The sequence below is a fragment of the Corvus moneduloides genome, chromosome 7 (genome assembly GCF_009650955.1).
Source record: "Corvus moneduloides isolate bCorMon1 chromosome 7, bCorMon1.pri, whole genome shotgun sequence".
Lineage (NCBI taxonomy): Eukaryota > Metazoa > Chordata > Aves > Passeriformes > Corvidae > Corvus > Corvus moneduloides.
Window position 1 is genome coordinate 35916159 of NC_045482.1, and position 25013 is coordinate 35941171.

General features: G+C 39.0%; 1 protein-coding gene across 14 annotated transcripts in view; it reads right to left on the reverse strand.

Annotated features, from left to right (window-relative positions):
• The window catches only part of GTDC1 (glycosyltransferase like domain containing 1), a 172626-nt gene that overhangs the window by 36948 nt on the left and 110665 nt on the right, over positions 1–25013 (reverse strand). Inside the window, exon 2 of one of the 14 annotated variants that reach the window (XM_032114034.1) lies at positions 13427–13520. The exons of the other annotated variants lie outside the window; for them this stretch is intronic. The gene's annotated coding sequence lies outside the window, so the exon portion shown is untranslated. The remainder of the gene's footprint in view (positions 1–13426; positions 13521–25013) is intronic. 14 annotated transcript variants of the gene reach the window in all.

The window sequence follows — 25013 nt, forward strand, 5'->3', positions numbered from 1 at the left end:
CAGACCTGGGAGAGAGGATTGAATCATACATCCACTCACAGGATAAAACCACTGTGGTTTTTCATGGGTATGAGTAGTGAACACTAAGATGGGGAAACTCAGGCAGGGCTACTCATGACCTTGCTGAGGTGCCACAGACAGTATCAGACACCACTGGCTCTTCCACCTGATGTCCATGCTGCAGAAACCCCTTCCCAACAGCAGGATGCACTTGCACAGCTACATGGAAGCCACAGAACTCATATTTTTTAGTAGATGGAATTTAACATTTTAAGCAGGTCCAGTTTTACTATTTGAATTAAAGTAGTTAAGAACTACGGACCTGCCCCAGGAAACACTTGAGTGAAGCTCCTTTATTCAACCATGACCCTCCTAAATTAACACGGGTAGGGCTCCAAGCATGGCCACTATAGGTTTCTCAGTCTAAACAGCTGCCTGTACCTCAAGTTAATTTACCCATGCATTATTTACTCACATGCCTTTCAGTGTGATTGTGGTTCTCCCAGATAAGTGGAGACATTTAAATTTTTCGTTTCCTTTTAATTTCCAAATGTTTACAGACTGTAGCTTGTTCGTTAAACCATTTACTAAAGCCAACACTTGCTCCACTTTATCAACCTCCTCCACAGTTCTTCAGAGCTTTACTCCATCACAGCTCCTTTCTGGGCTGAGAACAAACCACTCCCTTCCCTCTCTGTCAAAACAAATATTCCCAAAAATAAGAATCATTCACCTCACCCTGCAACGGAGCACCTTTAAATGTAAACAGACCCTTTTTGGTCAAAATCACTACTGAAATAAAAATACACATAGACTATGTGAGCTTTACTGCAGTTGTGCTCTTGACTAATCGCTTTTGAGGATTTTCCTTCAAACCCCTAAATCTCCTTTCCCAAGTCAGTACACTGCGTAACTACTCCATGTAATGTGTATTCTTTGATTTGGCTTGCTGTTCCTTGGCATATAATTTTTGTTTTATCTACAATAAGCTGCATTTTCAAGCCACTGACTAAATCACCTTTGAGATCTGCCTTTTTTCCTATTACTCACCACCACATTTTGGAGCTGCTCTGGAGATACAACCAGAAAAAGTTCAGTCACATTAAATATCCTCATAGAAATCCATTACCTGTGTTACAAACATGCCAGGTTCCCAAATGAGCCTGAATTAAACCACTCCCACCTCACTGCCTTAGCCAGCCTCAGATTCTCTGAGTTTAGAAGTGCGAATTTGGTATGACTGAATTCCATACACAGAATCATAGAATCATAGAATCATGGAATGGTTTGAGTTGGAAGGGACCTTAAAAACCATCTTGTTCTAAGACTCCTGCCATGGGCAGGGACACTTTCCACCATCCCAGGTTGCTCCAAGCCCCATCCAACCCGGCCCTGGACACTTCCAGGGATCCAGGGGCAGCCACAGCTGCTCTGGGCACCCTGTGCCAGGGCCTCACCACTCTCACAGTGTGGGAAGAATTTCTTTCCAATCTAACCTTGCCCTCTGCCAGTTGAAGCCATTACCCCTTGTCCTGTCCTTCCCTCTCTTGTCCAAAGTCCCTCTCCAGATCTCCTGGAGCCCCTTTAGAGAATGGAAAGGGCTCTAAGGTCTCCATGGAGCCTTCTCTTCTCCAGGCTGAACAATCCCAATTCCCTCAGCCTTGGTCATAGATGCAAAACTGGATGATGGTGGATCCTCTGAAGTACAGACACAGCCCCCTCAGGATGTACTTTTAAATATTTACACGTGGGAAAAGCTGAAGGAGAAACAGGTTAAGGCATTTTCCCTAAACCACCAAGTTGTGACTGCATTGAAAGGACGGATTTACCAACCCAAATTTAACTGAGGTATTTTGAAAAATCACTGCTGTTAAGACAAATTGCTTGAGGTGCGAGAGGTCAGGCTACCTAGTCAGGCTGTATCCCCCTGCCTGTCTTCAATCTCCTGGCCAACCATCCACTCACCGCACCATTTCTGTTTCTGAACAGGTTTCCTACTTAGTTTTCAACCCTTATAAATCTGATCCGTCATTGCAGAATTCCTAATAATATTAGATAAAACTCCACCGATTTCTCTCTGGAATATACTCTTTAATATCTTTTATTTAAGACATGTGTGTGCAATCAATTCCATGGTATTTACTTGTATTACATACACAGTATTCATCATCTTGACAATTTTTAAAAGTTTTAGAACACCATTTCACTTAACAGTTTAAAAAAAAAAAAAAAAAAGAGAAAGATTTATTTGATAGTTAACTTTGGAACAAGTTATCTGCATTAACTTCCATTGTTTTGGCATAAAGTAGTTCTGTATATTTTACTAACAACAGTGGAGACATGATAAAAGATGTAGGCAGAGAGCCATAAACAGCTCCTGCTGCAATCCATGGTGTTCGTGGAAAGGCATTAATTTTTGGACTTTGATTGGAAGATGTCTCTGTGCTCAGCCACTTGGATTTTGCTAAATACAACCACGAATAAAACCTTGTACCTGAAGAGAACAATTTCTACGGTGGAAAGGCCGTTGTAAATCATGTGTAGTATAAACTTGTCCACATGATTGGAATGATATAATGGATATTGGAGTCCCTAACCACCAGCTAATGTTCTTTATGACACTTAAATAAATGACCTGAAAATAAACTAATAACAACACAAAGTCATCTAAACCTGTTCATGTGCATTTCCCAGAAGCATGCTGGGAAAAGACAATGTCTAGTTAGTGCATTTTTTGTGTTTACATTTTCTCCAGAACATTTTTGCTGCTCCAGACTCACATTAATTCTTCTTTTCTGCCACCTTCCAGAGGTATATCTCCATCCAGTACTTGCCCAGATCTCGGTCATTTAAAACAGCAAGAGCTTCTATATCACCATGATGGTTATGGAGAAACAAGGCTGGAGCAGGAGCAGACACAGGCTTGAAAGACTAGATATAAGAAAGAATGTTCTAAAATTTTATATTTTTTATGAGGAAGGTGGTGAAACACTGGCACAGGGTGCCCAGAGAAGCTGTGGATGCCCCATCCCTGGAAGTGTCCAAGGCCAGGTTGGACGTGGCTTGGAGCAGCCTGGGATAGTGGAAAGCATCCCTGCCCTCGGCAGAAGGTGGAATGAAATGATCTTTAAGGCCCTTTCCAACCCAAACTACTCCATGATTCTATAAAACCACCTAGAGAGCTACCACAGCAGAGAAGTGGGAATTAGTTCTTGAGAAAGACACACCATATTTCTCAATCTTAATTATAAAACACACCAGTCACGCAAGAAAAACGCTACAAAATTTCATTTTAAATATGGGAGAAGCATTTTATTATTATTACTAACTTGTTGTAGTGAACTCTTGCACATGTGAAACTTTCCAGAAAAAGAATTATCGTCAAAGCTTACAAATATTAACACTTTCAACAGATTCCACAAGGTACTGTCCCTTATATTTAAAAAAACATGGAAAATGTTTTACTTTTATGCATAACTCATATATATTTAAACACTGAAAGCTCAGAACAAACATTGAGGACTTAGATATCTAAATTTAGTATCACAACTTGTTTTCAAATTTCTTTTATTTATTCAGATTTTTGAGGTTCTCCAACACATTGAACAGTCAATTTTAAAACTTTATGAAGGTTCTACAAAGCCTTGAAAACTTTCCCTTTTTGCATACTGGGTCTAGATGTTTAGTTAAAAAGATGGGTTAAATATTAAACTAAGTTCATATGCAATAAAAATTCAATATTCTGAAATTCAGGGTTTCAATCTTTGCTACATATTTGCTACTGCGAGTAACAGATTTTTTTTTAACTCACAACCTATATATTATGTATTTTCTTTTCATTTATGCCATGAAACCCTGCTCTGAGCAAATCCATGTACTTTTCCTTGAAGCAGACGTGTTTTTTCCCCCACACGTTTCTTTTTTGTAATATGTTGCCCTGTTCCACCGCATGTGTTTATTCACAGCAATTTATTTGCCCTAATGAAAAGTTATTTATGGGGATTGGTTTCTTTTCCATGGTACCAACAGTCACTTTGTGCACCATTTTATTAAAAACAACAACAAAAAAAAGGATGGAAGGGCCATGATGTCACTGCTTGATGAATAGAAACCATATTAGAAAGATGAACTGCAGTGCTGGTTTAGGTTAGACCAAACTACACAACTACTTCAAGAGATTGTAAAGAAGGAAGGAATAAATAAATAAAAAAATTAATTATTAAAAACTGGCCCTTCCATAAATGTAGCTACATTTGGGTGAAAAGTTAGAGGTCTGAAAGCGCAATAGTTTGTTTTGGTTTTTTTTTATATTGCCATTAAAAAGTTTAAAAATAATAGAATCGTGGAATGGTCTGGGTTGGAAGGGACTTTAAGGATTACCCCCATTCCAATCCTCCTGCCATGGGCAGGGACACCTTCCACTAGGCCAGGTTGTTTCAAGCCATGCAGACATATTACTGACCAAGCACTGTACAAATACCAAAGTTGTTTTTTTCAAAACTCAAGAATTTTGCTGATTCTGTTCTAAGAAATAAATAAATAAAATTTTAAAAAAGCAGATTTTTGGGTGCCAAACTGGAACAGACAGCAACTCCATTAGTATATACTTGACTTATTTATATATAAAATCATACATTTATATTTTTATCTTCAATATTACAAAACAGCTGACAACAGTGTACTGATGCTGTTTATATTTAGCTACTTCTCAAAAGATTGCAAGAAATTACAAAACGGGGAGAACAGTCATAGTTAATTTCTCTAATTTTTTTTTTTTTTTTTTTTTTTTTTTTTTTGCAACTACTGTCACGTTTTGCCCTGCAGCAAAAAAAAAAGTTGCTGAGTGTGGTCAAGTGTCCTGAAGCTGTACTACAGTTCAAACCCAAAAGCTTGAAAGAAGATCCCCAAAATTCAGGGAATTTGATATTAGGGTTTATTGAAGTTGTCACATACTTCCAGGGATCTAATTTCACTTTCTGATCTTCAGCAATGGCTGTAATTCTTCATTCAGAAGAGGGAAGAGATTACTTGTCAGCAGTAATCTCTGACGCAGATAATGCCATATAAATATTAGGGGCTTATAAGCATGGACAAGGATTAGGAGCAAAGAGAGAGAACAGAAAGAAAACTGAACAGAGCCAAGATTAAGCACGGGGAAGGGCATCGCAAAAGAAAATCCAAGGTCTGCAGCTCAGCTTGTCTTCCCACAGCAGAATGTGTCTTTTCCTGGGTACATAAGTATGGTTTACACTGATTTCCCTGCTTGCAAACTGCAAGATGTAGAAATAAGAAATATTATTTGAGGTGTGATCATGATCTTCTCCTTTCCAAGACAGAGGAAAAGGGCTCCTCTCAATGGGAAGGCTCATTGAGCTGGACAGGTTGCTCAAGAACCTCATCCAATCAAATTTTAACTCTCACCAAAGGTCAAGAATGGAGAACTCTCATGCAGACATTAAACAACAACAGCATGGGAGAGAGCTAAAGCTGACCAGGACATCTTCCTTCCTGGCCAGAGAGAAGAATTGGGGTGTAACTTAGACAACACCTAAACCAGGGAGGGATATCACAAGGTCTGGCGTATGGGACAAAACAGCCAAAATAATGCTGGTTGAGTAACAAAGTAGCTGAATGCAACAAACCCTGACACTCCAGTGGGTGCCTGATTAGCAGGAAGGATCCAAAGGTGGTCCTGGAGAAGAGAGGGTGGATCCAAACCAACCATGGGCAGCTGGCTCGGACTCAATTTGGTCCATTTGAGTGGGGAAGGAAGATGAGGAAAGCAAGAAAGATCCCAATAGTAAAAGAGAGAAGACTGACACTGTTAAAAATGCCCACTTCTAATTAACATTTACACTCTTCTTTCCAATCTATTTAACTCAAATTCAACAAAAGTCCTAATTTTTAATGCTCTAAGGTGTCATATCTGTAGGTCAATCTAAGGAGGATGCACAAACTGACCTCTTAACTTTCCCCTCAATATTACATTTGAATTTCTAACATGAAGAACCCTGCTCCAGGTGCAATGTAAAGCCCACACCCCGGAGGACCAGGATTTTAACAAAAGTGTTCTTCAAGTCTCATTCACAGAATCACAGAGTGGGTTGGAAGGGACCTCAAAGCAAAGTTCCAACTCCCTGCCATTGGCAGAGACACCTTCCACTACACCAGGCTGCTCCAGCCTGGCCTTGGACACTTCCAGGGATGGGGCAGCCACAGCTTCTCCGGGCACCCTGTGCCAGTGTATCAAAAATTATTCCCCAAAATCCATGTAAAACACCAGCCTGCAGTGAAACAGGCAAAGTGAAAGGTAAAGTTCTCTTTGACATCAAATGAGACTGAGTTTGACCCTAAATATATTATTTCTGACTTCACGTCTTCAATTCCCTGAAATCCTTTCACACTAAATACAAGAATCTGTGCAGTTATAATTTCTATGCCCATCATTCTCCACAAATGGAATGATGGTAATTTAAGAACTCCTCAGAAAGATGGTAATGAACTAAAATACATATTTTATAGTGCAGGTGAAAATAACTTATGTGTTTTTTTGTGCAAGATATGAATACATGGATTAATTCATAGTTCAGAAAAAAACCTAATTTTCTCTATAATTAAACACTGTGACCACATAGATCTGCTGCACCGATGCCACAAAGTAACTTTTGGAGCCCTAAGAGTCCTCTTGATAACAACTGCCAGAAATTTAGAAATTGTTGACTTAAGTTCTCCTTCTGCAGAAGTTCAAAAGAATGAATTGTACTATGGGGGAAAAACGTTAGGCTTCTGAGAATTGCAAGGTTTTTAAGGCTCTTTAGGATTCTAAAGGATTGTTCATGTTCACTAGTGTTTCCTTAAACAGAAAAAAACTAGCTCAGTTCTCAAGTGCTGATTTAGAGAATGCAAATTTCACGAAGAGTTCTACACAATACAGCATCTCCTCTTGCTAAACACAACTGGAAATGGGTGTTTGAAAACCGATATCACACCTGAATTTCTTTTTTTTCCTTTTAATTAAACTAAAGCCAGGATCCCATAACATGTAATTTCCTGTTTTGTGGAACTACTTCTAATCAGGATGTACAGGATGAATGTCCCCTTTAACCAGGCTGCTTTGCAACATACGCAATGCAGAAGGGAGTGCTATCATAACACTTCAATAGTTAAGTGACTTTATGAGAAAAATACTTCCAAATGTTTCCTAAAACCTTCCAAACCGCACCAAAGAACATTATCGTAATATTATGTTTCCCCATGGCCTCCAATATTTAGGCTTGCTATTCTTGAAATGATACTTGGATGAAAAATATAAGTTTATGTAATGTATAAATTGTTCCTAGAAGTAAAGTTGCCTTTAAAATTACTCTGTATAGATGTCAGATATTTTACATTTTCAATAGTCTTTCTATATTAATTGGAGAAATGGCCTGCTGGTGCTTTGGGCAGCACGGGAATAATCTGTATTTCAGAACTGAGCAGTCACCCTGTGATCTTATTCCTAGCAAACACTGAAAACAATAACTGTCCTAACCGATTACATATCACGTTACCCTTAATAGATATCCATATTTCTTGCACAGTATACATAATCCATATAAACTGTACACCATATATCAATACCATATTCCAGCGAATCCACCATCAAAGAGTTCATTTATAGTAGGTTTTCATTTGACTCGGGGTTGTAACGTTCTGTGCAATCATAAGCAAACCATTTCAGGGATTTTGCCAGCAAGCTGCTTTTTGGCAGATTATTGGCAGTACATATTGGCAGCAAACTAGTGCAACTAAGCCCTTCTTATAACTTACAGGTAAATAATGATTTTAATAAATTTATGTAAAATGTTCCACTTGCTTACATCTGGTTTTGATAATTCACTCGCCTGGGCAAATGCAAACTTCTGTGTGTTTCCCAGGAAAACACATACTTCACCTGAACTATTTAAGGTTTTCTCAGGTACCCCAAGAAATAAATAAGCAGTGAAGCCTGCTTTCACATGAAAGTTTAACTGAAAAAAGCTAGGGAAACTAATTAAAAATAATGATTGTATGCACACCAAAATTTAAACCACACTTTGTCAATAATACAATATTAAAATAGTAAGAAAAATGCCTTTTTGCCTGTTGTGGAACCATCCCAGCCACAGGGCATTCGAATTGGATGGTCCAGTCAACCGGCTCTGTCCCTCAGGACCTGCTAATGCAGAGACTTTGATCTCCATTTGAAAATGTTTTACTATATTCATGTGCATTTTGCTTTTGCACTATAACTGAAGTTTAAATGTGTAGCATTTGTATCTCAACTACACAGTGTGGAGTAGAGGAAATTCCAAGTTTTAATCCCAGCTTTGACAGTAGGTCACAATCTCATGCATTGTTCAAACACCGCAAGTCTCCAGTCTGGCTCTGAAAGGATCAAGTTTTTTTTCAAAAAGGTCTAAAAATATTAATACTACTAGTAGCAGTGTCATTAGAGGGGGGAAAAAACCCCACAAAACCCATGGACTCCCTTCTTCTGGTATAAATCAGGATGACTGTGATGCTGATCTGTGATCCCTGATCATCTGGCTTTCAGCATCTGGGTGCCAGAAGAATTCCTGGGCAGCCAGTCCCTGGAAATTCTGTAAAATGCTGATGGCCCATCAGTGAGCTACCTGTGATGTTAAAAACTGCACACCAACTGCCCACATCCGCTCTGTTTGTGAATACATTTCAAAGTTATATTTAATATAACTGCTTTGAATGGGGCCTGTAATGAATAGGGAACAATTAATTAAGCATCAGATTTTATTTGTGCCCCATTCAGCCCAGAACTTGCTGTTTCTAAGTGTTTATTCACTCATGGATTCAGCAGTTTAGGATTTTGTAAGGCTTGGCGACGTGGTTAAAGCCCCTTAACAAATTCTTGTTGAGATCTATTGGACATGCTGCTACAACTTGATGTTGCTATAGTGGACTTGCTTTTAATTTGATCTGTTTCAAGGATTCAGTATCCTTCCAGCACACTGGAAACCCAAGGGCATATATTTGTATTGTTTAAAGGCAGGAAATTCTGTGAACTGAAATGAGAACATATCCCTTTTGCCTTTATGGACTTTTGTTATTTTCTTTTCCTTTTGGGGTTTTTGGAAACAAAACCAGTGAAAGCTGAAAGTTTGAACAATAGAAAATTACTTTCAAGGGGAAAAAAAAAGTAAAATACCAAGTATACTTTTATAACTTTATTCATACACTTTGTGTATATGTAAATTGCACTTATCCGAGCATCAGAAAATACCATTCACAGCAGGGCCTTATATTGCAGCAGGATCATACTGGTTTTGTCATAAAAGACTGCGGACTTTGCTGTTTTATTCCTTTACTACCTTGTATTAACTTGTACCCCACTGACTTCATGACAGAGCTGACTTGTTTCAATGCTAACCACAGAACTAGGGCAATCACATTCCTATTGTAGGGAGGAAAACTACCCATCTTTGCAGCTTTTGAACTCCTTGGCCAAAGAGTCCCACAACCTTCCTTTAATTGATGCAAAAAAGTAGGTCTGAATTCTGGGATAGGAAATGAGAACTGGTGGAAGATGAACAGGGACATACGACCTGCTAAAATTAAGATTTGGGCAGATACTGCCTTTTAGGATAACTACAGCAGCAAACTTCCCTATATTAGTTGTGTACTGCTTAGGGAAGGACTGGAGGCAGAGTGGCTGCATTAGCATGGGGACCTGATCCCAGCAGGATGCCTCAATCCTAGTGCAGTGCTGCACAAACACATCCTTGCTGCTTCTGCTGCTCAAACCAGCTCAGCATCTTTATTGCACACCATGAATTACACTGCACTACTTTATAAGAAGGGGGTTATAGGTTATAGCCATGGTTATGGCTCTCTGGAACACTCCTGCCTTGTGACAGAGTGCAGAGAGCCAACTAAGTCTGCAAAAAAACTTGCTGGAAGACAGCTTGTGTGCCACAAGCTCAAGTGCAGCCATTTCAGCAAGAGCCTGAACACTTTCCCAGCAGTGTTCCTCACAAGCTGACTGCTTCTATCACACCATTTTAGCAGCTAAATATAAGTTACAGGGGGATGCAAAGCTTGAGAGAGACATTTGACACCCAAGACTCTGCTTGGCCACTGGATCTCTCCTAGCTAGTGTTTCTTCACTTGTTAATCCCTCTTCCTGGGCAGCAGCAGTTACGACACTGGTGAACTGCAGGACTTTGGTTTATTTGCTTTCATTTGGCACAGTGCTTTGTGCCCAGCTCTTCTGCTCTTGGAGGTTACAACAACTAAAGCAGGGATCACAATTAGTCATCAGAATAAACAGCTCAGCTGCTTCAGGGGAGTCAAAGAGAAGAATGAATCTTACTAAGAGATTTGAAAGAGCATGAGCAAATGCCTTTACTTTAAGTGCTCGCAACAATGACTTCCAAAGGAACGTTCCTGACCATCAGCCCCTGGGGAATAAAGAGCTGAAGGGTGCTCATGTTCATCCATGAACCCTCTGACTTCGACATAAAACTAAAGGGATCCATAACTACCAGGTGTAGCAGAGCACTTCTGTGCTCTTTCCTGCAGACATGGGTGATGAAGAGAAAAGCTTGGCTACCACCCAGACATCACAGGGCCCATCACCTCTCTGATGGAGAAAGCAGGGATCCTGAACCTAGCACCTACGAAAACCACCATTACCCCAGATGTTCTTCCCCCTCAAACATTCTCTCTCATCTAGCCAACACTAATTCAGCAGTTTTGCCCAAGTGCTCCTAGAACAACTAACTTTTTAGTTTGAAACATTGCAGCATGCAGATGTTTAAATCATACATTCAACGTGCATATGCACAACCAACCAGAAGTTAGTAGTTAACAGGTCCTGTATACCTCATTCTAAATTCTTCTGAAAGTGTAGTTAAAGATTCTTAGGGCAAAAATGACGACTAAGTTCATGAACTGCACAGAAAATTGGCTGTGACACCACTTATTAAAAGTTATGATAACTAGAAGGTCCAACTAAAAGGAGCAGATGCACTGTTTGCTAGGCTGTAGCTGCAGACAGAATTTTTGGTGCCGAGATCAAAAGAACAAGGTGTTCATATAAATGGCATTTTATTTTGATCCTATTATTCTATATGAGCTCAAGGAGAGATCAAAGGAAAAAGCACCCAGGTTTCACTATTAACACTTAACATAACTCCAGTTGGAAAATCCTTTCCAGATTGTTAGTGCAATTTAAAGCCCAGCACATTTTTGTTGCTCTGTTAGGTTAATACACCTGAAGGCACGGGTTTGATTCCTTGACCACCTTTTCCATTGTGGAAAATTGCTTCTGTTACATATAATTTCAGTTATTTTCGTTTTTATGGCAGCAAAGACACCCTAGCTTTGGGGAATGCCCTGGTCTGGCTTGTACCCTCTGTCCTGGAGAGCCAGGCTGCCCTGAAGTGGTTACAATATATTACTGACTGTGCACGACAGTCAGGAAATTCAACACCATTGGAGTGAAGTACTAAAGTGTGTTTCAGCCCCTGCCAAAGCATACCAGCTTCCACTCAGAATGTAAACAAACCTAATGGGCCTTTCAAATATCTAAAAGTTCCTCTTGATAGCTGGCAAGAATTAATCTGCTTTAATACGTTGTATTGCTTATTATGACATTATCCAGGACTACTACTATTAATTAATGGTTCTATTGCTGCTTTTAGCAACCAGCAGTGTTGCATAAAGAAAAAATAATAACATATTGTATTTCCTACAAAGCTCAAGTATGCTAACGAAATTTAATATTCATGCTTTGAATGGAAGCTTCTCATTGATGATTCAGTAACTTAGGGCAGCTATTTCAGGATTTCATTTCCACTGAATTTCTTTGACTTTGACTTCTAAGACTGTAGAAATCTGCTAATACACAGGTATCACTTATCAGATTAACTTTGGGAAAATCAGCAATCAAGGAGAAAAGAAGTGCATATGTCCTTCCCTGCCTTACCACCTGCTCCTCACTTGCTATTAAAGCGCTTGTGTTAAAAAGTCATTCCAAAGTTTATTTTAAATGCCAAAAAGTGGGCACTAATCCTGCAGGAGCTGGCTCAGCTATGGCCCACCATCTTGAACATGTTCATTTTATCCAAATCTGTTCCAAAGAGGGGGGTTTGGGTGGTTGTTTTGGGGTTGAGCTTTATTTTTTACTTAATAACAGCAAATTGTCAGAGGTGAGGAGGTGGAAATGACTTTGGGAACTTGCACAGTCAATGCTAAATACCCACAGGTGAGCTGTGGCCTGGAGTGAACACCACAATTACGGGCTAAATGAGATAAAAACGTGTCATGCACAGTCAGAACATGTTCATGTTAAACGCAGCAGCCAGCTGGCTATAAATCCAAGAAGTAAGCTGGAAAGCTTTGGAGTTTAAATGAATGAATACAGATATAAAGGGAAGAACAGTGGTTTGTCGCCGTATGAATGGCTTTTAGCTGAAAAGAGTGGATTGCTTTCACAAGGGTTTGCCAAAATAGCAACCTTGTTGAGATGAGGAAAAGAATAAGTATGATGATTGGGACATTCCATATATTTATATTTCCTATTTTGTTTTGAAGCAGAGAAGTCTGATTCAGCGTGCCTGAACAATTCCGACGTGGCTTTACATACAGGTGTTCCCGTGAATAGGGACACAAGCTCTTTGACAATACCTCTGCAGCTGATGATCCACGAACAGGATTAGTCTACTATTAACTTATTCCAGATTCAAATCACATGAGCGGAGCTTTGAGAAGCAATGGACTCTTTTTCTTTCCACATTTCCAGCTCCGAGTAATTGTAGGCTGTAGCCTTCTCTACATATGCATCACTGAATCTATGGTCAGCAGCCCCACCCGTGCACAGATCCACCAACACCTTCCTGGCAGGCACAGAGGATAAGAAAGGCCTTTCTGAGATCTCCTTATCCTTCTATTAAATAAAGCTGACTAGAGGAACCTCCTGGATTACAGACCCAAGAAATGCCCTGGTAGGTTTTCATAAATGGATAAACCTGACTGACTTGGGGTTGTCCTGTGCAGGGCCAGGAGTTGGACTTCAATGACCCTTGTGGGTCTTTCCAACTCAGGAAATTATTCTGTGTCTTTCTAGAAGTCTAATAACTCCACTTGAACATTTTGGAATCTTAGCAAGCTAAACTCTTGCTCTTTCTCCACCTAAGGCAGAGGTAATTCCCTTATGAATCCAAAAACAGAGCTCTGGCTCTTACTAACTCAAATATGAGCTAAACTTTAAAAGCATAAAGTAACTTCATACTCATAATCTCTGTTCATATTCATTTATATGTTATATAAATTATATATGTGTGTGTATATATATACATATTTATATGTTTTTACAAAACTTTTTTGATGTTTAAAAGTGGCTGTAAGCTCCTGGGTTTGATGTACTCACTGTTGACAGAAGCAGATGCAAACTGTAGGAAGGCTGATAACGACTCTGGTCCCCAAAACCTTTCTCCTGTGTCTCTGAACTGACTGAATGGGAACTGAGAGGGGAAAGAACAAAGATTTGCTGTTCTTTACAGTCACGCAACGAAAGTGTAGGTTAAGCACAGGAAGTATTTGCAGATTCCAGATATTCTGTGGACCTTTGTTGCTTTTCCTTGCATTCAGATCTAATCTGAGCCCCTGCACAGAGCTAGACTTTCATGTTCTGAGGTCCTTCACTAATAGAAAACCCAACCCACTGTGACACTCAGGGCAAAGTGGACTCAAGAACTTCAGCTCTATGTAGGTATTTATTCATGTTAATGCATTTAGGAAAAAATGCTTTACCAAGAAGAGAAGGCTTAAAATCATACAAATTAATAAATTAATAGACAAATTTAATATATACTCATACTATAGCAAGCCTACAAACTGGAAAGAGATAGTTTCATCTTTTAGAAGAAGTTTGGACAGACAGCTTGATGTACCACATCAAATATAACAACAGTGTGTGATCTTTAAACCTCAGGGGCTTAAAAATACTGTTTCTTTTTTGTTCTGATACCAAATATATCTATACCTCCAACTGATTCAAGTCACCACTAATAACCACTGAGATATTTTAAGGAGGTCTTTCAAACAGAAGGGTAGTATTTTTCACTACAATTTTGATCAAGCAATAAATTGTGTTTGGTTCTTTAGCTCAATCAAGCATCAATTTTGGATTATTTGTCTGAAGTCAGAATTCTTAAAATATGCCTTTTTTTTTTTTTTTACAGAAGCAATTTCTGGGGGAAAAAAAAATCCTCTCCACAATTTGAGTGCAATCAGCTCTTCTAATATAACTGGCTCTGACTGAAGGTAAGGTTCATGATCAGATATATTTAAGGAAGGCTGTATGATTAATCTAAGAGGTGTCCCACCAGTATTCACATGAATAAGCATAAAGAACATTGGTTTCCTTTCATTATGCTGCTGTATCACCTTTGATTCTCACAATCTTGTTTGTACTAATACCATTCTGCATTTTGCAGGAGAAGGGCTCATAGCAGGATGGGTGACTCAAATTTGTCAATCAGTGAGATCTGGCATTGAAAACAATTTGGAATATGAATGGGAAAAACATCTGGCTGTCAGATATTCAGAAGAATTTTATGCCAAAAAAGTGTTAGGGAATTTCCAGCTCTCACAAGAGCATCCAGCTAATTCTTGATGGATCATCAGTACCTTTGGGTGATTTCTGGTAGCAAGTTCCTCCTTTTCCTTTACTGTTCTTTGCGAAGAAAAGGGAAGATGGAACTGTCACCAGAAAATGAGAAAAAAATTAACCTCTAAGTCCCTCAGATTTTGGTAAACAGTGAGATCACTGGAAATCTTAGCTTCTGCATATGAATTAGAGGAGAATAATGGGACTGAGCAAAAAGTCATGGACTGTGTTCATCAATATGTGCCTTTTATGTAAACTAGATTGTTAATTGGAAACCCATTTTCAGAGTCTCTTAAGAGGCAATCACCTTAAAATTAATCAAAGTCCTGTTTTGTTGTTGTTTTTTTTAATAGGGTTTGTGCTCCTTTGGATGCTCAGAAAATTGCTTGGAGCAGAGACTGGAGCCAGAGGCTTTGGGGTTCATGTCTCAGAGCCCATTTTTCTGGGGCTGGGGAGGCTCAGCCTGGAGAAAAGGAGGCTCAGGGGGAACCTTCTGCCTCTACACAACTCCCTGACAGGAGGGGGCAGCCAGGTGGGGGTCGGGCTCTGCTCCCAAGTAAAAAGTGAAAGGATGAGAGGAGGTGTGGCAGGGGAGGTTTGGGTTGGATACTTAGGAAAATTTCTTTACTGAAAGGGGCTCACCAGTCACTGCAGTAGGTCACATTCCCCAAAACAACAGAATTTCAGCTTCCTTTTCTGTCTGGTCATCACCATGCCCTTAGTTTTCAATCATTCTTTTCCCATTTACCCATGGCTTTCCCGGTTTGCCATCTCTACTAAAGCTCCCTCTGTGAGGCACAAGGAACAAAGTCCTCACGAAAAATTTTGGGTGCTTTTTTTTTAATTTACCTCTCCTTAAAATATTCCTTCATTTACTGCTTCAGTGCCTAGCACCGACTCATTAAAAAAATAACCTCACAGTAATAACACAGTGACAGACATCAGAGGTGAAAAATTGCCATTATTTTGCACTCAAACAGCCTGAACACATCTTCAAACAGCATAGAGGAAAGGGCTGTATTTGTCTACAGATGTATTTTCTTAACCTTTTTTTCATCAATTTACTTCAGCAAGAATGACCAGCTTAAATTTTTCAGTGTCTTCAAGGACCTTATTTCATGAATTTGTATAAAAGGCAGAAAAGTATATATAAATGTTTTAAAAGCAGCCAGGAGTCCAGGAGTTTTTGTGGAAACAGTGCCATTAGATTTAAAATACCAAACACTCAAATTACTTCTGACACATTTGATCTGAGTCACTTCTGAATTTGCACCTACAAACAATAAAAAATACTGGTTCTGAAGCAGACTGATTATTTCCTTTGCAATATTTTACCACAGAGAAGTTATTCTGTCTTTCCCCCAGATCTGACAACCATTCAAATACCCTGGGTTTGTTGCACACTAAACTAGAAATATGATCTCTGCTTGGAAACTCCCCTCAAAAATAGTTTCTTCTGTCAATTCTCAGTAACTGCCTTCAGTAACAAGCATGACTATTGAACTCTGAAAGTATCAATGTTCCGTCATCTTCCTGAGCTTACACATCACAGCTGCAGGGAATAAAGATGCTGAAAGACCGCGATCTCTCCCCATCGTTTGGATGTTTACCATAACCCTTCGTGATATTTAACTGGCACTGCTTTCTCCTCCTTCATTTCCAAAGGGATGAATCACAGACTCAGTTCTTCCAGGAACCAACCACTTGAGCTATTCTCTGCACTTCCTTCAGCTCTTCCTCGACTGCAGCCAGCCCTTTGATTGACCCTGCCTTTAATAAATGTTTAACTGGAGAGTCTCAGTTAAAACGTGTACTAAGCCTCCTGGGAATGACTAACCAACACCTAAAACGCAGCTTTATGACAGAAAACTTTCCAGAGCCTCCCACAGCCACTGGGATTTGTTCAGAGCATGGAGTGACGAAGAATCACTGTGGAAAGTCAGATTTCTTCACTTTCTTATTCAATAATAATAATAATACATGTTGTCTGTAGACTGCTCTGAGTTATATACAGGAGGTTAAAAACAGATTAATGCAAAATTAGAGGGTATAGCCTACCTCATTATAATTAACTGTTAATTTTAAGTTACAACTTGCAAAAAAATAGATAAGTAAGCCACCACTTCCCTAAAAAAGGCTTTGAATTCCCTAATGATAAATTTATAGTCAGATACTTAAGAGTGAAAAGTTTAAGAATTCACTTCCTGAGTTAACTTCATCAAGGAAAAAAAAAAAGATGAAAAATTGGAAATTCAGTGTCTGGGAGTCAAGAAGAATACAGAATTTTCTGAATCAGTGGAAAGGGCTGAAGGTACATCCAAGGAAAATGCAACAAATCAAAGAATACTCAAACAAGACAAAGAATTCTCAAAACAAAAAACCACCTTGGAGTATTTTTCTGGAATTTCCAGACCACATTTGGTCTCAATGATCTTATAAGGCTTTTCTAAGCTGAATGACCCATCCAAGCTGTGACATCAGTTAGAAGTGGCTTCGGTGCCAGCACTAAGGACCATCATCTGATGGCCGAGAGATGCAGGAAGCCTCCTTGTCCCTTCATCTTCAGGCCCAATTTATCACCTACTGCTATTTTCAGCAGTCCCTTGGCTTCTCTGGCCCAAAAAGGTGGTTCTTTTGCCCTAATGCCAAGACCAGTGGTACCTGATCTCCTTCTGTGGCTTCCTGATTTTACTGCAGCACAACCAACAGCAACAGTAAAACACATTTTCTACAGAGCAACACAGTACAAGAATCCATATTTTTTTCCTAATAAAAGGTTTCTCTTAGGTATAGTGATTACAAAGAATAATAGATACTATTTTTAATATTCTGGGAATGTAGTCCTTAACTCAAAATAGTCCCAGAATTATTTGCCATTAGCTATCCATAACAATTCAGAACCTATGTCTAACTTGGAAATTTGGTACTTTTATCCTGAGTTTTACAGTATACTAAATAGTTTAAGTACCTTTATACAGGAAGCAATACAGAGTTACTTGTAGATTCAGTAATGGAACCATCAAGCCAACGGTCTTCCATTTCTGAAGTTCCCTAGTTCTCCTGAAATAATACAAACTCGCCAAGACAGCAGCAAGAAAGCAAGTGGACACTTCTCCACAGCGTCTCAACAATAAACAGCAGAATTGTGATACTCCACCGGAATGTTCCAAACCTAAATTGAATGGCAGCATGATTGCTGTGGTTCCAGTTATGTTAATTAGGCTGGATTCATGGTTCATTGAGGCTGCAATTATGCTGCAAAGAAATGCTGCAAGCATCCCATCCTCCTGCAGTCTGCTGAGTGTGCTCCCATTCCTCTTGGGGCAAAATAAGACTTCCTGAAGGGATTATACACTGGAGCCACATTTGCACTTAGACCACACGCTTGGTGAAGATGCAATTAGATGACCACGTTTTGCAACTTTCTTCTTTTTCAGATTTAATAGGAAAAATAGCTTTCCAAGTTCCTTGGCCATTTTTTAAGCATGCTTTAGTTTGCCAATTTGCATACTAAGCATACAAATTATAAGCCTTATTAGCCCCATTTCAACCGTAGGGTAAGTGAAGAAGGGGAAGAGTTTTGCCCAAAGTTATGCAGCTCTTGAGTGGAAAGAAAACTGAAGTAGCCCTCATCTTCTCACAGTTAATGGTTGGACTCGAAGATCTTGGAAGGATTTTCCAAACCAAATGTTTCTGTGATCCTTTTAATGGCATTTCCCAACTTACTACTGTGGATAGGACACACCCCCCATCCAAAATGCAAAACCTTCTGCTGGAACAGTGATTTAAAAGAGAGGGGCAAATGGGCATTGTAGTCTCAAACAACTGAGAGAAGACACATAATGAGCCAAATTTGTTGGCCTGCAATGAGAAGGAAATAGTTTAACATGGTAACAGCTCCTTCCTGAATGAGACAGGTGTGCTGGCCCTCAAATAGGTGTTTTCAAACTATCTGGTTTTTACTGGGTTGAAGAGGCAGAGAAAAATGATTTTTCAAGCAAGTAACCAGTCTGGGTTTTTTTAGGAATAGATCTACTTTTAAAACCAGTCTCTTCAGAGAAACACATTTTCCAACGCTTTTCTTCTCAAAGAAAGATGATGTGGGATCAGGTGTCTAAACCGAACTCTAAAGAACCAAGTATCCTCAGAGCGTAATTTCCAGCTTCAAAATGGACTTAAGCACTTAGAAGTTCAAGTCTCATTAAAAACCAACAGTGCTTAAGCCCTTAATTTTATTTATTTATTTTTTAATTTAAGCAGATCTCAAAAAAAAAATTTGATACCAGCCACTTCAAAGCTGGCTCCCCGAATTCAGGGATGATTGAGTTTCCATAATACAATTATGGTAGGAATGAAGCTAGATTGAAAACGAGGTTCAACTTTCAAACAACGTCCCCAAAACAGTTGCAGATGATGTGCATTTCAGCTTTCTGATCCTCAGGTGACACTGGGATGATTGGTATTAGCGAGATACGCATCAGAAAGGGAAGGCAATGCTCTAACTAGAAATAACCATCTTTTCCACAGATGGATGGACATCCATAACAATTTAATCTAACGAGACATCGAGCTTACATGCCCATTTGAAAAATCATAATGGCACTTGTCTGGCAGGTTTGTTCCTCGATGCTTCATTCAATGACTGTTCTATTCTTTTGCTTTTTTTTTTTTTTTAACTAATATTATCACAGCTCTTTTTACAGATTTAATCTACCAGCAGTTCTCACCCAGGCCACAGCTTCAATTAATACTAATTTGAGCCTTAACACAAGGAATTCATGCATTGACTGAGTTTTGGATCTGGCTTTTAAAATGAGTTTTGCAATGCTCCTAAGATGAGGAACCTAAACCAGTTTGACACTGAAATTAGTCACTACATACACAGAAATCTAAAATCACATAACGAATAATATTTAACAGACACTAAATAATATCAGATTGAGAAATAATTGTACTTTATGTAAGAGCATGATAACAAATCTGTTTTCTGATATATTATTAGCCCAGTGGATCTGACTTGCAATTTACTCTGCCTACTTAGGCTAGAGTTTAAATACAACACAAAAAACGATGTCACCTCTCCCAGACAGGAACGCTCCAAAAGTTTTATTACTCTCACTTGAAAGCATTACCACGGATAGGAGGAAAACGAAATATTAAATACGCCATTAACAGGAAAATTATTTCAAATCAGTGAAGCGTGACGAGACCCAAGTATACTGTTTCTCAATTTCTTTCTCCCTAATGTACACTGAGGAGACAGTAAGGTAGTAAATGGCCAGGGTTCAAACACAGAACATAAACTACGTGAAATTAGGAACAGCGTAAATCTTACGAACAGCTCAAAACTATGAAGAAAATTAGAAAAGAGCCTAATGTGAATTCATTACTGACTTCTCACCAACATTTTCTTAAAAGTAGGCAAAGCTTCTATACTGTTAAATTCTACTAACTTCAAAGTTAAATATTGTTTCTTCTAAAGCTGCACTCACCAAATCTGCTCCCAAACCAAAACCAACAGCTACTTTATTATTTTGTCTTATAAGCCAAGCAGTAAACTAACACTGTAAAACATAAACTGGATATTTTATTTATCACTAAAAGATGGTCCAATGCCTAATGAATGCCTGCTGCTCACCAACTGAAAAGTTATGGAATACAATAAAAAACCTTTTACCAATTCATTAGGAGGGCAAAACTCACCTTGGCAATCCAGGCTAACAACCTGTCCTTACTGGCGCTCTGTTAAGCGTTGGAAGGAAGCATGAATTGGTCCCCAAAGGAACAGGCAGGCTCAGAGGTGCATTAAGAACCCAGTTCCTAGTGCCCTTCTAACCACAAATACTCTGGTTTTATTAAGTTTAGTCTGACATTTTGGTCCAGTTGACATCATTGGTCAGGTATCAACACCCCCTGACTCCAGCAGAGCAATCCTCACAGCACAGCTTTACCTCTAAGGCTCATCCTCCCTTGACAAAACCAAGAATGATTCCTCTATTACCTGCAGTGATTTATGGAAAAGGCTTTGAAACGTCCTGTGCTTCACCATCTCTGCTGAAGGAAGATGGGCCATGGACGTGATTACATCTTCACATGATAGATCATCCATTACTGACAGCTTTTATATTTCTCAACTTGAAAAAAAACCCAGCCCTTGTCTACATATGGATACATAACACATTTGAAATGTGTAAGGCGAATATAAAGACTGAGGGTTTAAACCCTCAGTTTATCAGCTCTACAGGCCCAATTTTGCAATCAACTAAACCTACAGTACATTTTCATCAAGTGCTGCAAATCAGCAAAATATTAAATGAATCTTGAAAAAATGATTATGAATCCACAGTTCTGTTTGACTGTATAATTCTATTTAAGATTAAAATTACTATCATAAAAAGGCCACTTTCTGAATGTAATTCCACAAAAACATCATCACAAAAGCTTTTACTGCTATTTATGTCAGAATGTATTTTAAACAGTTCTAATCATTTACCTTTGTGGACACTTAATTAAAATTACAAAACCAATTTTAATCTGTAGTCCAATTAATATGCAAATATATGCAAATGTGGTAAATCAAGGTGGTGATTAAGTTAAGGACACTCTATTTCATGTCTGCTTTAAGTGTGAAAACAAACAATCTTTTTTGTAATTGTACTGATGGATTGTGATGTTTATAGGGTTAGTATGGGGTACAAATGTTTATGCATCAACATTATGCCAAAACAAAGATTTTATACTCTGGAGTGATTTAGCATCCAGCATACATTCAGATGTAACAAAGTCATTTTGCAGTCATCTTGTGAATTAGAATAAGGTCAAAGCAAAGTTAAATTTCTATGTCATCCATTTGTATGGCTATTTAAAATTCAACAATCACTTTCTGATGTGTTAGGTAAGAGCCAAGAAGTCTCAAGAATGGCATATTATCACCCTTTATCATTTAGTGTTCATAATACACTGGTTTATCTTTGATACTATTACAGAAATAGTTCTCCCATTAAGGTGCAAACATATTCATCCTTTTTAACCCTTTTTCCTCCACAAGTTCCAATTTTTCAATCTGCAGCCAAAGGTTGTTCTACCAGTGAGGGCTTCTCTACAGATATGCACTGCATTCACTAAGAATTGGCAAAGAACCCCTTTTTGCAGCCACTTTCTTCCTTCTCCCCACTGCTGATGTAGAGAGGTTGATGCTCCTTCCCATTTGCCCAAGGAAAAGTCTATCTGTTGCTCTTTGTGGGAATAAATCTGAATTCCTCCATTTAGAGCAGCTACTCTTGGACTGAAGTAACTGGTTTACTCTGCCAAGAAAATAATGATACTGGTAAAAGTAATATTTAATTTTACAGCTTATTTGAGTTCATAAAAGAGCACAGCTTTTCTTACATATTCTCAGGAGTTGCCAAATGTTTGGAAATACACTTAGTGCAAAAGGACAGTGTTCACCTCCTGTCATACTGAGATATTGGAGTATAAAACCCCACAGAATCCCTCTCCTTACAGCTTCATCTCCACCAAATACAACAATCAGAAAAGAGTTCAAAAAACTTTTCAATGCTGTTTTTACTAATGTGCTTCATTTCCCTTTTTGTTCTTTTGGACAATTATGTCCAGAACAGCCCACAAGACTAAGATGAGGTATTTTTTACTCTCAATATTTTATGCTTCTGCATTGCTATCATCACCACAAGACATGAGAATATCAAATTTAGCTCCACTCAGTAAAGCTTCCTTTAACAGCCAAAGGTCTCCTAATGAACACAAAATATTTATAAAGCATTAAAAATATTTTAGCATTTTAAACAAGGGATATGGGCACATGATATTTTTGTAACAGACAACAGACCTTATAAACTTGTGTTTGGGATGCAAGTCTTGGAATGTACAGCCATACCTGTCATTAAGTTCCTGAAAAAGCAGGACTAGCATATTAATGGGTCTCCTGATCTAACAGACACTAACAAAGCACCATAAACCTCACCTGTCAGAGGTGCTTAAAAGATCTTTTAGTACGTAGTTTGGGGTTAAAAAAACCCAACCAGCTCCTCTTCTTTTGAACTGGGCACTCATGAAAGAGCTGCATTCACCAAAAATGGAAAAGATTTACATTAGCAACTAGAAACAGGAAGAGCTTGCAACATCCTCTTCTACCTCTGACAGCTCTCCACCACAACGGACCTGTGTCTACTTTCCATCATTTTTTCATGTGTTTTCCCAAGAGAAAAGCAAACTGATTTCCACAGAGAAGAGCAGTAGGAGCAAGGGGATAGGATGGCAGACACAGCCAGCAACGTAGCTGGACCTGATTCCAACAAATGAGAACGGATTTGGGAGTTCTGGATGGGTTTTGGTGGAGAGCTAATGGAAGCTGGGAAGGTGAAGATCTCAAGGAAAAGAGTTGTACTCAGTCTAACAATGAGCCTCTGCACCCTCCAATATTCAATTACACGTCTGTAACTGCAACTCCAGCCCCATACTCTGGAATTGATGGACACAGGACCAATGAGCAGGGTCTGAGCCAAAGGGAAAATCACCCAATGACTGTGTTGTGCTGTGGTGGCCACCTCACCATCCAGCTGCATGTCTCTGTGGCTTGGGAAGAGCCATTCCTTAAATCAACTGCACACTGCCTGTCCTGCCTGGATGAAAATCAGCATAATGATCCAGGCAGGTCCTCAAGCTGCCTCTTGACAGCACAGAGAGCACTGACCTCTGAAGGGCTTTTCTGGGCTCTAAAGACTGTGTGTTCACTCTCCTGGCTGGCTCTTGTGGAGCAGAATGAATAAGGCCTTTGCCATGTAGTTAAATACAGGAGAAGAGAGTCACACAGTGCCCAGATGCACACTCAGCTGAACGTGAAGAAGGTTCTGCATTAGCGCTGCCAGAGACACCTCCATCTATTCTTTGAGTCTGAAATCAAACATTGAGGTATCAAATATGCCAGCAGAGTTCACAGAGCTGCTGATGCTTGGGCTGGAGCTTATTTTTCAGTGGGAGATAAAAGGTGATTCTCTGAACTACGTATCATCACAGGATACGTTTGTTGTAGCCGACTGCACTAATACAATAGCGCTGGCAACGCGTAGTGAAACTTAATCCCTCTGAAGACACACGAGCTTCTTTTAAGTTTCAAACCTATACCATTGAAAAACATCCTTGAATATTACTGTGTATTCAAGAGTACTTTTCTTGTTAGCTGCTCTTCTCATCCTTTTCACTATTTGTATTTATTTAAATGGAGCCCTGATTTAAACCAGACCTGTGAATAAGTCACTGCTCTTGGTCATTCTCTATTTAATAACCACTGAAATTTTGCATAATCATTTTTGATGCATCCAGCTATAAAACATTCTTCTTGTGATGACTTAGACAGCAATTTTCATACATATTTGAAAACTCAGACACCATCTTGCTACAACAACACTGGCATTCCACCTCCAAATGTAGTTCCAGAGGTAAATCACACATATAAGAAAATCAAAACAAATGCAGCAGCATCTCATGGAGGAACAGGAATGCTACAAAGAAAAGAAAATAATCTAAATCTCTAAAGGCAACACCTCCACGCAGCTTATCTTTAAAACTCTACTCTGTAAACAGTCAAAGTTTTCTTTTAAAAGTTAAAGGTACACAGAAAATTTAAAAAGCAATGGCAGGTTTGTTTCTTTTTTATTGCCTCTAATGTACAGCATGCTTGGATCATGCTTCTTCACATTAGAAATTCAGGTCTTGTCTGTCCTAGGAGGATGCATGGTGACTGGGGAGCTGGAGTGAAATGACCATGTTATCACAAGAAAAAGAATGTGAAAACTGAGTAACTGAGTACAGAGCTGCTCTTTGGTGAGGTCTGCCTTGGGTTCGCTTTATTAACCAGTGTTGATCTTGTTCAGCTCATAAATACGAACAAGTCAGATGACAGATTTGCCTCTTTGTCTCAATACCCCTTGACAGTCTAGTGCAGGAGATGAACATGCTTTAACACACACTGGTCTTCCCTGTGTGTGTTTGGGTGGGAACAGCCTAAACATTTTACAATCGTCAAGATTAAAAAAAGCCATGAAAATATGAAAAAGAAATGAGTATCATAAAAGAAAAAACTTTTCTCCAAGTTTCCTTTATGCATCGCAGGGCAACAGAAATTGCAGACCTCGTGTGGAAAAAAAGAAATAAATCGCTTTTTCTTTCTGCTGGCTCTTTTTCAAGTCTCCTTTCACATTTGAGGTACAATCTTTCTGTAAGGAGGATTTTTTGACTGAGTGCCTTAAAAGACAACCCTCATTTACCTATTATTCAATACTGATTTAAATTACTAGGTTTCTTAAGTTTCTGACCTCCTGTATTT